General features: G+C 45.7%; 1 protein-coding gene and 2 pseudogenes across 1 annotated transcript in view; 1 reads left to right on the forward strand and 2 right to left on the reverse strand.

Annotated features, from left to right (window-relative positions):
* Positions 1–9: 9 nt before the first annotated feature.
* Positions 10–11,956, reverse strand: LOC144676694 (uncharacterized; annotated as a pseudogene).
* LOC144676696 (uncharacterized) lies at positions 3,920–5,403 on the forward strand (annotated as a pseudogene).
* Positions 11,130–16,071, reverse strand: part of LOC144676698 (uncharacterized) — a 27,064-nt gene continuing 22,122 nt past the window's right edge. Inside the window, exon 2 of the mRNA XM_078537048.1 lies at positions 11,130–11,147. The gene's annotated coding sequence lies outside the window, so the exon portion shown is untranslated. The remainder of the gene's footprint in view (positions 11,148–16,071) is intronic.

The raw sequence follows: 16,071 nt of genomic DNA on the forward strand, positions 1-16,071 counted from the left end.
GAGCCTCCTCTAGATGTGCACACGCTGGTGTCTCAGCAGATGTGATGAATGAGTGAAACCCTTTCCACAGATGGAACAGGTGAATGGTGTCTCTCTATTGTGAATCCCCTGGTGTGTTAGCAGCCTGGATGAAACAGTGAATCCCTTCCCACACACCAAGCAGGTGAACAGCCTCTCCGCAGTGTGAACTCGCTGATGTGCCAGAAGGAGGGATGAGGAAATGAATCCTTTCCCACACTCGAAGCAGGTGAATGGCTTCTCTCCGGTGTGAACTCGCTCGTGCGTCAGAAGACGGGATGAAACAGTGAATCGCTTCCCACAGACAGAGCAGGTGAACGGCCTCTCCCCAGTGTGAACTCACTCGTCTGTCACAAGATGGGATGCACAACTAAACCCCTTTCCACATACAGAACAAATGAATGGTCTCTCCCCAGTGTGAACTCGCTGATGTGTTAGCAGGATAGATGACTGAGTGAATCCCTTCCCACACACGGAGCAGGTGAATGGCTTCTCCTCAGTGTGAGTGCGTCGATGAGTTTCCAGCTTGGATGGGTAATTGAATCCCTTCCCACAGTCCCCACATTTCCATGGTTTCTCCATGGCGTGGATGTCCTTGAGTTTCTCCAGGTTGCATGACAAGCTGAAGCCTTGTCCACACACAAAACACGTACACGATTTTTCCCCGCTGTGAATAGTGTGATATTTTTTCAGGCTGTGTAACTGGTTAAAGCTCTTTCCACAGTTAGTTCACTGCAACACTCCCACTCAGATATTTGTGTCTTGGTGCTTTTCCAATCACATTGATGCTTGAAATCTTTTCCCTCAGGCAGAACAGACAAACATTTCCCTTTCCATATGCAAAGGCCAATGATATTCAGGTCCTGATGAATCCAGTGACTATGTCAGATCCTGATGTGATGTTTGGTTTGAATTTTCCATTTGCGCATCCTCCCCTTCTAATGCCCTGTAAAAGGAGTTTAGCAAAGTCAACAATAAGTACAGGGTGAAAATTCAGAACAGACAATTCAAGTCACTATCGAACATTTTTCCCTCTCTTGTTCCTCCAAAACTGTAAATCCCCATCCTACACACTCTCCCTCCTCCCTGGGCTGATATTCAAAACCATCTCACCATCTCTGCCATTTCCCAGTTATCTCCCTCCCTCCCTCTACTCTGGCTAGGTTCAGTTCTCTGGTGCCTGTGTGGAAAGTTGGAATAAAATCAACGAATTAATGATTTTCTCTCATGGTCACTGGGACCCTGAAGCTCTGCCCACTTTATTCTAGCCCCCAAATTACCAGATTCATTCAGCTCAGTATCACAACCTGCCTTTCTGTTTTTCTGATTCCCTCACACTCCCTTGTCCTGTTTTAAATTCATTTTTCAACGTGTTGGAAGAGGTGGATTTACAGACGGGAAACACAAACCGAACATCACATCAAGATCTGACAGAATCATGAGGACCTGAATATCATCGGCCTTTGAACATGGAAGCAAAGGGACCCGTTTCCAGCCTGGATAAACCGTATACGTGTTTTGTGTGTGTGGCCGAGGCTTCAGCTCTTCTGCCCGAAGACAAAACCAGCGCAGTCACACTGGAGAGAAACTGGAAATGTGGGGACTGTGGAAAGGTTTTCAGTTACCCATCAGAGCTGGAAATTCATCGGTGCAGTCACACCAGGGTCACACTTACCACAAACAGAGCAGGCAGCCCTGTTTGTCCTTCCACAATCAGATGCAGATGATACCCAGGTCCTGGTGACTTGAGGGACTTACGTCCTTGGCTTGCTGCATTGTTCCAGTGAAGCTCAACGCAAACTGTAGGAACAGCACCTCATCTTCCGACTAGGCACTTTACAGCCTTCCGGACTGAATATTGAGTTCAACAGTTTTAGATCTTGAACTCCCTCGTCCATCCCCACCCCCTTTCCGTTTCTTACCCCTCCTTTTTGTTTTTTCCAATAATTTATATAGATTTTTCTTTTCCCACCTATTTCCATTACTTTTAAATGTATTTCCACCCATTGTTTATCTATACCTTTTATGCCCTTTTAGTCTTATTTCACCCCACCCCACTAGAGCTATCTGTACCTTGCTTGTCCTGCTCTCCACTTAATTAGCACATTCTTTTAGATAATATCACCACCTTCAACACCTCTTTGTTCTTTTGTCTGTGACATCTTTTAGTTATCTCCTCCTATCACTGCTTGCTTGTCCCAACAACCCCCCCTTCTCCCCCCCCACCCTTAAACCAGCTTATATTTCACCCCTTTCCTATTTTTACTTAGTTCTGTTGAAGGGTCATGAGGACTCGAAACGTCAACTGTGCTCTTCTCCGCCGATGCTGCCAGACCTGCTGAGTTTTGCCAGGTATTTCTGTTTCTGACTTGCTCAGATCCTGATGGGATCTTTGGTTTGAATTTCCTGGGTCCAAATCCCATCATCCCTGTCGCCGCGCATGCGCCCGGCTGCACACCCTCCCTTCTCAAGATGGCGGTGCGGCTGTTACCCTCGGGTCTGTCATCAGAAACCCCTCAACTGCTGTTCCACTTGTTGGAAACATGGGATATGGGAGCCTACATGAGGTGTTTCTGAAGCCTCCAAGTCCACCCGCCACCTCTATTCCTCTCCTGCCTCAAGTCATCCCCCCCCCACGGATTCAACAGGACATCGTCCAGCACCCGCACTGCGCATGCTCCAATCTCTGCCCCATAACACGCATGCGCCGGGGCGTGCGATTAGGGCCCCGCCCCTCATTCACTCCGATTGGTTGGAGGACCAGCAGCCCCAACTCGGTCCTCCAGCCCCGCCCCCTCTCTTCCTATTGGTCCGGAATCACCATCCGCCGCTTCCGGCTGCTCTGCGGCACCAAACTGAACCGGAGGCCCAATTGGGAAATGGTGGTTATTTCCGTTCATTTAACATCACTGCTAAAGTCAATGAAGGTAATTTGTTGTTTTGAGGCAAAGTATTTGGTAGAATTAGAGTGAAGGAGTGGGATTGATCCACAGCCTGAGTCACCAGTTTAAGGACAGGAGGAGAGAGAATCTGGAGAGGAGAAAAGAATAAGTTGGAGACTGGACACTGAGTCTGGAACAATGAGCAGAGAGGGAGAGGAGTGTGTGGGACAGAGATTTATAGATTTGGAGGAATGAGAGGGAAAAATGTTCTATAGAAACTAGAATTCTCTGTTCTGAATTTATATATTTAATACCACATGGACTGCAGCAGCTGAAGAAGGCAGCTCACCACCACCTTCTCAAGAACAACTAGGGATGGGCAATAAATGCTGGCCCAGCCAGCAAAGCCCACATCCCGTGAATGAATAAAAGAAAATATCTTGTATTTACAGTGATAACTTCTGTAAACGCATTTTACAGGAGGTTAGAAGGGGAGGATCTCACTGTCACTTGATTCAGCAGAACCTGAATATCACTGGCCTTTGAATGAGGAAGGGTAAACGTTTGTCTATTCTGTCTGTGGAAAAAGATTTCAAACATCACTGTGACTGATAAAGCACCAAGACATTCACACACCCGAATGAGAGTGTTCCAGTGCACTGGCTGTGGAAAGAGTTTTAATCCGTTACACAGACTGAATAAAAATCACACCATTCACAGCAGGGAAAAATCATTCATGTGTTCTGCTTGTGAACAAGGCTTCAACTGATTGTCCAGCCTGGAGAGACACAAGGACATCAGGTCCTCTGAGAAACCATGGAAATGTGGGGACTGTGGGAAGGGATTTATTTCCCCATCAAAGCTAGAAACTCATCAACGCTCTGTCTCTTTCTGACATTTTTAAACATCAATGTGAATGGAAAAACACAGAGACACGCACCCCTGACTGCGAGTGTTTCAGTGGATTGACCGTGGAGGGAGCTCTAACCAGTTACACAGCCTGAAAAAATATTGCACCATTCACAGCAGAGAGAAGCCGTACACATATTCTGTGTACAGATGAGGCTTCAGCTGACTGGCGAACATGCAGAGACACAAGGACACCTGCACCATAGAGAAACCGTGGAAATGTGGGGACTGTGGGAAGAGATTCCGTTCCCCATCTGCACTCGAAATTCATCGACGCATTCACACGGGGGAGAGGCCATTCACCTGCTCTCAGTGTGGCAAGGGATTCAATCACTCATCACATCTGGTTACACACAAGCGAGTTCACACCGGGGAGAGGCCGTTCACCTGTTCCGTGTGTGGCAAGGGATTCACTCAGTCATCACACCTGCGGTTGCACCAACGCGTTCACACTGGGGAGAGGCCGTACATCTGCTCCGTCTGTGGGAAGGGATTCAGTGAATCATCCACCCTGCAGAACCACAGTGTTGTTCACACTGGGGAGAGGCCATTCACTTGCCCCGTGTGTGAGAAGGGATTCACTCGGTTAACCAACCTTCTGTGGCACCAGATAGCGCACACCGGAGAGAGACCATTCACTTGCTCCGTGTGTGGGAAGGGATTCACTCGGTCAACCAGCCTGCGGGCACACCGACGTGTTCATACTGGAGAGAGGCCATTCTCCTGCTCTGAATGTGGGAAGGGATTCCCAAATTCATCCAGCCTATGGAAGCACCGGCGAGTTCACACCGGGGAGAGGCTGTTCTCCTGCTCTCTGTGTGGGAAAGGATTCACTGAATCATCCAACCTGCTGAGACACCAGCGTGTTCACACTGGGGAGAGGCCTTTCACCTGTTCTGAGTGCGAGAAGGAATTTGCTGATACATCCAGCCTGCGGAAGCACCGCCGAATTCACACAGAGGAGAGAGCCCGTTCACCTGCTCTGAGTGTGCGAAAGGATTCATGGAGTCATCCAACCTGCTGAGACACTATTGCAGTCACACTGATTACAGGCCCTTTCGATGCTCTGACTGTGGGTGTTAATTGTATCAGCTGTGGTTACATATACATAGGTGAAGGGAATTGATTGGATGGTTACTTGAGCACAGATAAAAAGAAACTTACTGGCATGGAGTGGAGTCAGGAGTTATATAACTAAAGTTTCACTCTGTGAATAAGTCTATACCAAGTAAAGACTGGCTCCAGTTTCTTTCTTCACCATAAGGCTGTCATGGTAACAGATTGCTTGCCTAATGGCGAAGGATGGAAACTAAACGGAAATAAAATTTTGGACAAAAGCTTCCAATCCTAGTAATTTTTGTGAGAAATGGCTGAAAGCAATTGTCAGGGTCAGATACCCAGCCTGTTCTTGGAGTCTGAGCCATACAACCAGTGGAAGAATGAAGTGGATATGTGGACACGGGTTATGTCCCAACCAAGGAGGGAACAAGGTCTGGCCTTGGCACTGTCACTTCCTAACAAAAGTAAAATCAGAACAGAAGAATTTTGTGAGCTGGATGCCTGTCAGTTGGATATCGATGAAGGTTTGGATCTTCTATTCGGGTTCATTGATAATATTTACAAGAAAGCCTGTGAGCATAATCGGACTTTGACAGGTTTTGAATGAGGGCGAAAGCACCTTTAACAGATCTGGATTGGAACAGCACTAATAGGTGAATGGGAACAATTAACAAGTGTTTCAGGATTAACTCAAAATATGATTATGAGCCAAACTGCCCAAAGTGGAAAATCAGGGTCTTCAAAGTGACTCATGACACAGAGAATTCTGAGGCTGAAGATCATGACAATTATCACTCTGAAGGAATTGTACTCGTCACAAAGAGTTTTGGTCCATTTCTGAGTATATTGTTCACAGACGCTTTCAACTGTGCTGTGTTAGATAGTGGCTGCACCTCGACAGTATGTGGATCAGATTGGTGAAGATGTTACCCAGATTCACCTCGTGGTGAAGATGGACACAAGGTTAAGGAGGGTTCAACTTGTTTAGGTTTGGGTGATGTCACACATTGAAGCCACTAAAAAGAGTGGTGATTCCATGCAAAATATCTGGATTCAGCCACTTTATCAGGACTGGTGTAGTCTTTTGTGAGATCCCCTCACTGTTGAGTAAACCTTAGGTAAAAGGCACAATTGCAACTGGACATGAATCAAGATAAGACAACTGTTTTTGGAAAGTCAGTGAGTCTGCAGTTTACTCAATCAGGGCATTATCGTATCCCTTTAACAATACCTGCTGTTTCGAATCAGAGTGTTTGAGAAAGATTAATGGAATCAAGTGATAAGAATCAGCGAGAAGAAAAGCAAATTGTCTTAAAGCTACAAAGACAGTTTGCTCACCCTTCTTGTCAAAGATTAAAACTCCTGCAGGGTGGTTGATGAAGAGCATACGAGCCTCATAGAAGAGATTAATGCAAGGTGTGAAATCTGTAAAAAGTATCGGAGGACACCGTCACATCCTATTGTAAACCTTCCCTTGGCATGTGACTTGAACAAGTTAGTTGCCATGGATCTAAAGGTATGGGACAAATTCAGAAATATTTTCATTCTACACTTTATGGACATAGTAACTCGATTTAGTGTTTCTCTCCTAACACATGGCAAGGACAAAAGAGTGATTATAGACCAAGTCATGGAGAAATGGATAGGGACTAGACCTGGGGCACCAGCTAAGTTTCTGACTGATAATGGAGGGGAATTTGCTAATGAGTTTAGAGACATGTGTGAAAACATGAACATTATGTTCATGAACATCACAGCTGAAAGTCCTTTCAGCAATGGACTCTGTGAAAGGAATTACGCGGTGATCAATGAAATGCATAAAATCTTAGCTGATCAGCCAAACTGCAAGTTGACCACTGCACTGGCATGGATGATTCATGTAAAGAATTCACTTCAGATGGTTGGAGGGTATAGTCCCTATCAATTGGTCTATGGGAGAAATCCCAAATTACCCTCTGTGCTGGGCGATAGCCCTCCTGCTTTAGAAAGCACAACAATTAGTTCCAATTTTAGTCATCAATTATCAGATTATTTCATGAAAAGAACTGCTTGAACTCAGAAATTATTGGGAATCCTAGCTATGGGTGTCTCATCATGTAATGCTTTGTACAAAATAAGGAAAATCATATTCTTTCTGTTTCGAAATATTGTTTGTGGCTATTGTTAGGATCCCAGTCGAGACCATTAACTTTTAAAGAGAAATTCGAATACCCAGTGATTAACTGAAAGAATTACGCCACAAGATTCCATATTTTTAAACAAAAACAAACTTTACTATGTATATAAGAGAAAAGAAAATTAAAAACCAGCACAATGAACTTAACACGATAGTTAATAAAAACTTATACTATTAACCCAGTTCTACTTTTTTAACTTCCCCCCCACCCCTAACACATGAATTCATTTATATTTAACGATATTTTGAAGGTTCATTCACTTCTGTTCCTGGGACCATCCCAAAGATATGTCAAAGCTCTCCAGAATTCTCTTTAATTCTCCTCAGTATTCCAGCTGTTCTCCAAGTTCCAAGATTTTATGGTGGTCCTTCCATTAGCTTTTGGCTAAACAACCCTCCAACTTTCCTTTAAGACCTCAAAACTGTGGACTCCTCAGTCCAAGCGTGGGATTCAACGCCTTTTTGCTGAGGGATTTAAACATTAGGAACACCCCTAGTTCCTAATGGCCCTATAAGTTTCCAGCTGGTTCACACCTCCTGGTCCCACAGCTGGCTGCGTCCAAGCGAACTGCAGACTGCCTGCTTTCTGTGAGAAACACGCAGAATTCCAACCAAGGCTCCACCCTGAATCACTTATCCCCATGGTAACAGAGACCAGTTGGGATGTCCAATTGATATTTAAATTAATTAACTTTTAGCTTCAAAACCAAAGCTTTTTTCCCTGAGGTCTGCATAAAGAATTCACCTCTCTAACAAAGACAGGATAATAATTAAGATAAAAGCAAAATACTGCGGATGCTGGAAATCTAGAACAAAAACAAAAATACCTGGAAAAGCTCAGCAGGTCTGACGGCATCTGCGGAGAGGGATACAGTTGACATTTCGAGTCTGTATGACCCTTCATCAAACTAAGAAATATAGAAATGAGGTGAAATATAAGCTGGTAGAGGGGGGTGGGACAGGTAGAGCTCGATAGGGGGGCAGTGATAGGTGGACGCCAAGAAGAGACTGCCAAAGATGTCATAGACAAAGGGGCATTGACGGTGGTGATATTATCTAAGGAATGTGCTAATGCAGATGTTAAGGGTAGAAAGCAGGACAAGCTAGCAGCAGATGGCCCTAGTGGGGGTGGGGTGGGGGGAAGGGGTCGAAATGGGCTAAAAGGTGGAGATAAAACAATAGATCGAAATAAATTTAAAAATAGGTGGGAAAAGAAAAATATATTTGTAAAAAAATTATAAATTATTGGAAAAGGGGGGATCGGAAAGTGGGTGGGGATGGAGGAGAGAGTTCATGATCTGAAATTGTTGAACTCAATATTAAGTCCAGAAGACTGTAAAGTGCCTAGTCGGATGATGAGGTGCTGTTCCTCCAGTTTGCATTGAGCTTCACTGGAACATTGCAGCATGCCAAGGACAGACATGTGGGCATGAGAACAGGGTGGTGTGTTGAAATGGCAAGCGACAGGGAGGTCTGGGTCATGCTTGCGGACAGACTGAAGGTGTTCTGCAAAGCGGTCACCCAGTCTGCATTTGGTCTCTCCAATGTAGAGGAGAGTGCTTTGGGAGCAGCGAATGCAGCAGACTAAATTTAGGGAAGTGCAAGTGAAGCACTGCTTTACTTGAAAGGAGTGTTTGGGCCCTTGGACGGTGAGGAGGGGGGAAGCAAAGGGGCAGGTGTTGCACCTTCTAAGGTTGCGTGGGAAGGTGCCGTGGGAGGGGGCTGAGGTGTAGGAGATGATGGAGGAGTGGAACCGGAGGGTACAATCCCTGCGGAAAGCCGCCAGTGTGGTGGGGGGGGGTGAAGGGAAGATGTGTTTTGTGGTGGCATCATGCTGGAGTTGGCGGAAATGGCAGAGGATGATCCTTTGAATGCAGAGGCTGGTGGGGTGATAAGTGAGGACAAGGGGGACCCTATCATGGTTCTGGGAGGGAGAGGAAGGTGTGAGGGCGGATGCACAGGAGATGGGCCGGACACGGTTGAGGGCCCTGTCAACCACCATGGGTGGAAAACCTCAGTTAAGGAAGAAGGAAGACATGTCAGAGGAACTGTTTTGGAAAGTGGCATCATCAGAACCGATGCGACGGAGGGAAAAGAACTGAGAGAATGGGATGGAGTCCTTACAGGAAGCGGGGTGTGAGGAGCTTTAGTTGAGGTAGCTGTGGGAGTCGGTAGGCTTGTAATGAATATTGATGGATAGTCTATCACCAGAAATTGTCAGGACAATAATTGTCAGACCCAATGTCTCCAGGTCTCCAGCTAAAAGAGCCCACCTGCCGTTTTACAGTTCTTACCCTTTGAGCTTTGGCTTCTTAAATCAACATGGGCCACACCTTGTGATTGTGAATTCCCTTAGGGTGTTTTTGTCAGATTCTCAGCCCAGGTTTTCCAATTATCGTACATTTAAAAAAAATCCAATTCCTAAACTAAAAGTTATATTTCTAAAACATGAATTATGAAACTAGATATTCACAACACCTTCCTCAGGAAGAAATGAAAATGTCTCACCCTCGTAATATCCTATTTAGAATATTACAACTTACAACCTGCTGTACATCTTAACAACAGCCATATCTTATCGAATGGCGGAGCAGGCTCGAGGGGCCAAGTGGCTGACTCCTGTTCCTGAATCCTATGTTTTCCTATGTTTAACTATCTTATAACATGCAATACACATAATAATCCCTCCAATGTCCACTTCAAATTCACAAGTCTATCTTGATAACAGCACATTGCTGAATTCCATGTCCAGGAATCACATTCCACTGAAGATGTGAAATATTACAGCTTGCAGTGTTTTCTGAAAGTTTTCTTCTTACAATAATTATAGTCCAAAGTTCCTTCTGCAAAAGGAGAGCCCTCATTGCTGTTCATATGTGTATTTTCAATTTCAGTTTGAAAATCTGTTTGTTCAGAGTTCACCCTTTGAGCTTTATTTTCTTCCATGTCTGTAGTTTCTCCATTGTTTAAATCCAAAAGGAATATCCCAGTCAATTCCACATTTAAAGTGTCTTCTTCTTGTTCAGTTGGAGGTGGAACTTTTTCATTTTTCAGTTCATTTCCCAGACTCAAACATTTTGTATTCTCTTTTTGAGACAACAAGTTCAGAAAGGCTTCTTTTTGTGGCAACAGCTCGTTCCTTCATTGGTCAAAATCTTCTTTAGCCATTTTAAGAATGTTGTTCAAATGCTTTTAATGTTCAAGTAAAAAGGTTTGATATTCCTGTTTTGAGTATATGGGATCTTGGGCTTCAGAAACAGAGGTATTGAGAACAAAAGTGGGGAAGTTATGCCAATAGTTTATAAAGCTCTGGTGAGGCCACTATGAGAGTCCTGAGTCCGGTCCTGGTCACTACACTTTAAGAGGATGCGAGGGTCCTTGAGAGGGTGTAGAGGAGATTTACCAGAACGGTTCCAGGGATGAAGGATTTTTACAAGTTTAAGTTGGAGAAGCTGGGATTGTTCTTCTTGAAGTAAAGGAGGCTGAGGGGAGTTTTGATAGAGGTGAACAAGATTATTGCAGGTTTAGATAAGGATGGGTGGAGGCTCGTGTGGAGCATAGTGGTATTGTCACTGGACAATACCACTATTCCAGACACCCAGGGTTTGGGTCTGTGGACCTGGGTTTGAATCCCAACACAGCAGATGGTGAAAATTAAATCAAACAAAAATCTGGAATTAAAAGTCTGATGATGACAACATCTGGTTCACTAATGTCCCTTAGGAAAGGAAATCTGCTGTCCTTACCTGGCCTACGTGTGACTACAGACCCACAGCAATGTGGTTGACTCTTAAATGTCCTCTGAACAAGGGCAATTAGGGATGGGCAATAACTGCTGGCCAAGCCCTGTGCTGTAGACCCAATGGAACAGAGACAAATGTATTTACTTGAGACCTATCTGTAGTGGTAGAAAAAACACTATTTACTATCCAGGATAAAATAGATATTCTACATCAGCTTTTGTGAGTCAGTTCAGTGGAAACATGCACTCCCAGGCTAAAAGAGCATCAGCCCACTGGAAGCAAAGTCATGAGACCGGCCAGTCCAGCAGAAAGAAACACTCAGGCCCTCCCACTTCATCAATCGTCAGAATGAACATGGTTCTCTCCGGGATGTGACTGACGGCAGCAATAACAGCAGAATCCAACCCCTGTTATCATTTGTGAACTCGCTGATGTTTCTGAAGGTAGGTTGATCGACTGAATTTCTTCCCACACTCAGAGCAGGTGAACAGTCTCTCCCCAGTGTGAAGATGCTGGTGTCTCAGCAGGCTGGATGAATCAATGAATGCTTTCCCACACTCAGAGCAGGTGGGTGGCCACTCCCCGGTGTGAATCCGCTGGTGTGCCTTCAGGAAGGACGACCGACTGAATCCTTTCCCACACTCAGAGCAAGTGAATGGCCTCTCCCTGGTGTGAACTCGAAGGTGTATCCGCAGGCTTGATGAATCAATGAATGCCTTACCACACTCGGAGCAGCTGAACGGCCTCTCCCCAGTGTGAACTCGCTGGTGTATCCGCAGGTTGGAGGAATGAGAGAATCCCTTTCCACAATCAGAGCAGGTGAACGGCTTCTCCCCAGTGTGAACGCGCTGGTGTGCCTGTAAGTGAGATAACCGACTAAATCCCTTCCCACAATCAGAACAGGTGAATGGCCTCTCCCCGGTATGAATTCGCTGGTGTGTCAGCAGGTCGGATGAAGTAGTGAATGCCTTTCCACACTCAGAGCAGGTGAACGGCCTCTCCCTGGTGTGAATTCGCTGGTGTCTGAGCAGGTGAGATGAATGAGTGAACCCCTTCCCACATTCACAGGTAAATGGTCTCTCTCCAGTGTGGCTGCGTTGATGAATTTCCAGCTGAGATGGGGATCTGAATCCATTCCCACAGTCCCCACACTTCCATGGTTTTTCCATAGTATGGGCCTCCTAGTCTGTCTTCAGGTTCGTTGATCAGCTGAGGCGTCCACATATAGCACATGTACAGTCTCTCCCAGCTGTAAATAGTGATGTTCTTACAGGCTGTGTAACTGGTTAAAGCTCTTGCCACAGTCAGTGCACTGGAACACTCTCACTCGGGTGTGTGTCTTCGTCCTTTCTCAGTCACACTGATTTTAAAATCTTCTGAAGCGCACAGAACAGACAAAGTTTTCTCCTTCAAGATTCAAAGGCCGATGATGTTCAGATCGCGCAATAATTGAGTGACTGCCAATTCTTCACTTGATGTTTGGTTCGATTTTCGTCTCTGTAAATCCTCCTCTTCTAATATCCTCTCAAAGGAGTTTATAAAAGTCAGCGCCCTCAGTCCAGGATAGAAACTAGAATTACCTGTTCTTAATTTCTCTGGAACATTATTTCCTTTCTTACTCCCCAAGCGCTGTAAGTAGCTGCCCCCACACACACTCCCTCCATTAGCTGGAGTGTTTAGTACAGTTTTGGTCTCCTTACCTAAGGGAGAATATACTTGTCACAGGGGGAGTTTAGCAAAGGTTCACCAGATTAATGCCTGCGGGGTGGGATTTTCCTATGAGGAGAAATTGAGGAAACTCGGCCTCTATTTTTAGAGTGTGTGAAGCTAAAAACAAATGTTGTGCTGTTTAAAATCAAACTACAGGACTTGGAAGAAAATGAGGGGAAAACATGTAAACTCCACTCCCTCAGCTGGCAGCGCAGGCGCAGAAAGCGCTGCTGTCCGGAGCAGGCGCAGTGCAGTTGCCGCCAGCGGTCGCTCGATCTCTTTTTGAACCAGCCAACCGCCGTAGACAGAGGGCGGGGGGAGGGGGAGTTCGCCGAGCGACTTCTCCCTCTGGCCGGAGCCGTCAGCCGGTTACCTGGAAACCTTGTCTCGAGGAGGTGCAGGCGGAAGGGGGAAAAACGGGTGGGGGCGGGGCTCCCGTGTCCGCGCGCCTGGCCTGCAGACTGGAACCCGAGGACGTCACCGCGGAACAGAGTGATTCCTATTGGCTGATTCGGTGAACGTTCCATTGAGGACGTCACAATGCGAAAGGTGGACAATCAGCTTCAAACCAAAACTTCCTCCTCTGGGCAACATCTGTGAGGAAATCAATGTTTTTACTTCGATTTGTTTTTTAATTCTGGGGTTTAATTATGGACTTGCAGGAACTGAAGGGAGAGGAAGTGAATCCAGGGAGGGTGCAGACTCTGGAAAGGTTGGCCCAGGTCTCTTTCTCTTAAAATCATTGCCATTCTTTGTTCCCTCAACTTGACACATTAATTTGTCTGGTTGAAAGGTTGGTCTCTTTCCTAATGTTCACAATTAAAGGGTTGATTTCCCCAGGAGATGGCTGACATTTAAGACTACAAGCTAGTAAGGTAGGACATGAAAGCGTGAGGTGTTACATTTTGGGAGGACGACAAGGCAAGGGAGTACACAAGAGTGGTAGGACCCGAGGAAGTAGAGGATCAGAGGGACCTTGGCGTGCATGTCCATCAATCCTTGATGGCAGCAGGACAGGTAGTGGTTAAGAAGGCATATGGGATACTTGCCTTTATTCAACAAGGCACTGAATACAAGAGCAGGGAGGTTATGGTGGAGATGTATAAAGTGTTAGTTCGGCCACATCTGGAGTACTGTGTACAAAATCAGCATGGTTTCATCAAGGGGAGGTCATGCCTGACAAATCTGTTAGAATTCTTTGAGGAGGTAACGAGTAGGTTAGACAAAGGAGAGCCAATGTATGTTATCTACTTGGACTTCCAGAAGGCCTTTGACAAGGTGCCGCACAGGAGGCTGCTCAGAAAGATAAGAGCCCATGGTATTAGAGGCAAGGTACTAGCATGGAAAGAAGATTGGCTGTCTGGCAAGAGGCAGCGAGTGGGGATAAGGGGGTCCTTCTCAGGATGGCAGCCGGTGACTAGTGGAGTTCCGCAGGGGTCAGTGTTGGGACCACAACTTTTCACTTTATACATTAATGATCTAGATGAAGTAAGTGAGGGCATCCTGGCTAAGTTTGCAGATGATACAAAGATAGATGGAGGGACAGGTAGTATTGAGGAGGCAGGGAGGCTGCAGAAGGATTTGGACAGGTTAGGAGAATGTGCAAAGAAGTGGCAGATGGAATACAACGTGGGGAAGTATGAGGTCATGCACTTTGGTAGGAAGGAATAGAGGCATAGACTATTTTCTAAATGGGGAGAGAATTCAGAAATCTGGAGTGCAAAGGGACTTGGGAGTCCTAGTCCAGGATTCTCTTAAGGTTAACTTGCAGGTTGAGTCGGTAGTTCGGAAGGCAAATTCAATGTTGGCATTTATTTCGAGAGGACTAGAATATAAAAGCAGGGATGTGCTGCTGAGGCTTTATAAGGCTCTGGTCAGACCACATTTAGAATATTGTGAGCAATTTTGGGCCCCGTATCTCAGGAAGGATGTTCTGGCCCTGGAGAGGGTCCAGAGGAGGATCACGAGAATGATCCCAGGAATGAAAGGCTTAACATATGAGGAACGTTTGAGGACTCTGGGTCTATACTGGATGGAGTTTAGAAGGATGAGGGGGGATCTGATTGAAAGTTACAGAATACTGAAAGGCCTGGATAGAGTGGACGTGGGGAAGATGTTTCCATTAGTAGGAGAGACTAGGACCCGAGGGCACAGCCTCAGAGGAAAGGGAAGACCTTCTCGAACAGAGATGAGGAGAAACTTCTTTAGCCAGAGAGCGGCTAAAGAAGGCTGCTTCATTGCCAGAGAAGGCTGTGGAGGCCAGGTCATTGAGTGTATTTAAGACCAAGATAGACAGGTTCTTGATTGGTAAGGGGATCAAAGGTTACGGGGAGAAGGTGGGAGAATGGGTTGAGAAACTTATCAGCCATGCTTGAATGGCGGAGCAGACCTGATGGGCCGAATGGCCTAATTTCTGCTCCTATGTGTTATGGTCTTATGGTCCTGGTCAGCACACTGTAGGAAGGATGTGATTGCGCTTGAGAGGGTGCAGAGGGGATTTGCCTGGGTGTTGCCTGGACTGGAGCATTTCAGCTGTGAAGAGACACTAGATAGGCTGGAACAAAAACAAAAAATGCTGGATAAACTCAGCAGGTTTGACAGCATCTGTGGAGAAAAAGACAGAGTTAATGTTTCGAGTCCGTATGACTCTTCTCCAGAGCTAAAGGGATGTAGAAATGTGGTGAAATAAATACTGTTTAAAGGAGGTGTAACAGGTGAAGCTGGATAGAAAGCCAGCGATAGGTGGAGGCAAAGGAGAGATTGCGAAAGGTGTCATAAACAAAAGGTCAAAGGGCTGTTAATAGCGGTGGTACTGGCTAAAGGAGGTGCTAATGGAGACATGAAGCGTGGAAAGCAGAATGTGATAATGGCAAGACCAGGGTAAGCACTCTTGAAAGTGACAGATGGCCCTAGTGTGGGTGGGGTGGGGGGAGGGGACGGTGGTGGGAAAAAAAGATCAAAAAGGCTAAAAGCTGGGGATAAAACAATGAATAAAAATGGAAATAAGTTTTAAAAATAATAGTAATGAAAATAAGTGGGAAAAAAGATATCTAAATAAACAAATAAAAATCAAGAAATAAAAGTGATAGTAAAAAAAAGGGGATCAAAAAGGGGTAGATAGGCTGGGGTTGTTTTCCTTAGAGCAGAGAAGGCTGAGGGGGGACCTGATTGAGGTATACAAGATTATGAGGGGCACAGATAGTGTAGATAGGAAGAAACCTTTCCCCTTAGTGGAGGGGTCAGTAACCAGGGGGCATAGATTTAAGGTAAGGAGCAGGAAGTTTGGAAGGGATTTGAGGAAAGCTTTTTTCACCCAGAGGGTGGGGGGGTTTTGGAACTCACTGCCTGAGAGGGTGGTAGAGGCAGGAACCATCACAACATGTAAGAAGTATTTAGATGAACGCTTGAAATGCCATAGCACACAAGGCTATGGGCCAAGTGCTGGAAAATAGGATTAGAGTAGATAGAGGCTTGATGACCGGCACAGACACGATGGGCTGAAGGGCCTCTTTCCGTGCTGTAAAACCCTATGACTCTATTTCTTGGATATAGATTGTGTATGTCTAGTATTAAT

This window comes from Cetorhinus maximus, unplaced genomic scaffold (genome assembly GCF_964194155.1).
Source record: "Cetorhinus maximus unplaced genomic scaffold, sCetMax3.hap1.1 HAP1_SCAFFOLD_1828, whole genome shotgun sequence".
NCBI lineage: Eukaryota > Metazoa > Chordata > Chondrichthyes > Lamniformes > Cetorhinidae > Cetorhinus > Cetorhinus maximus.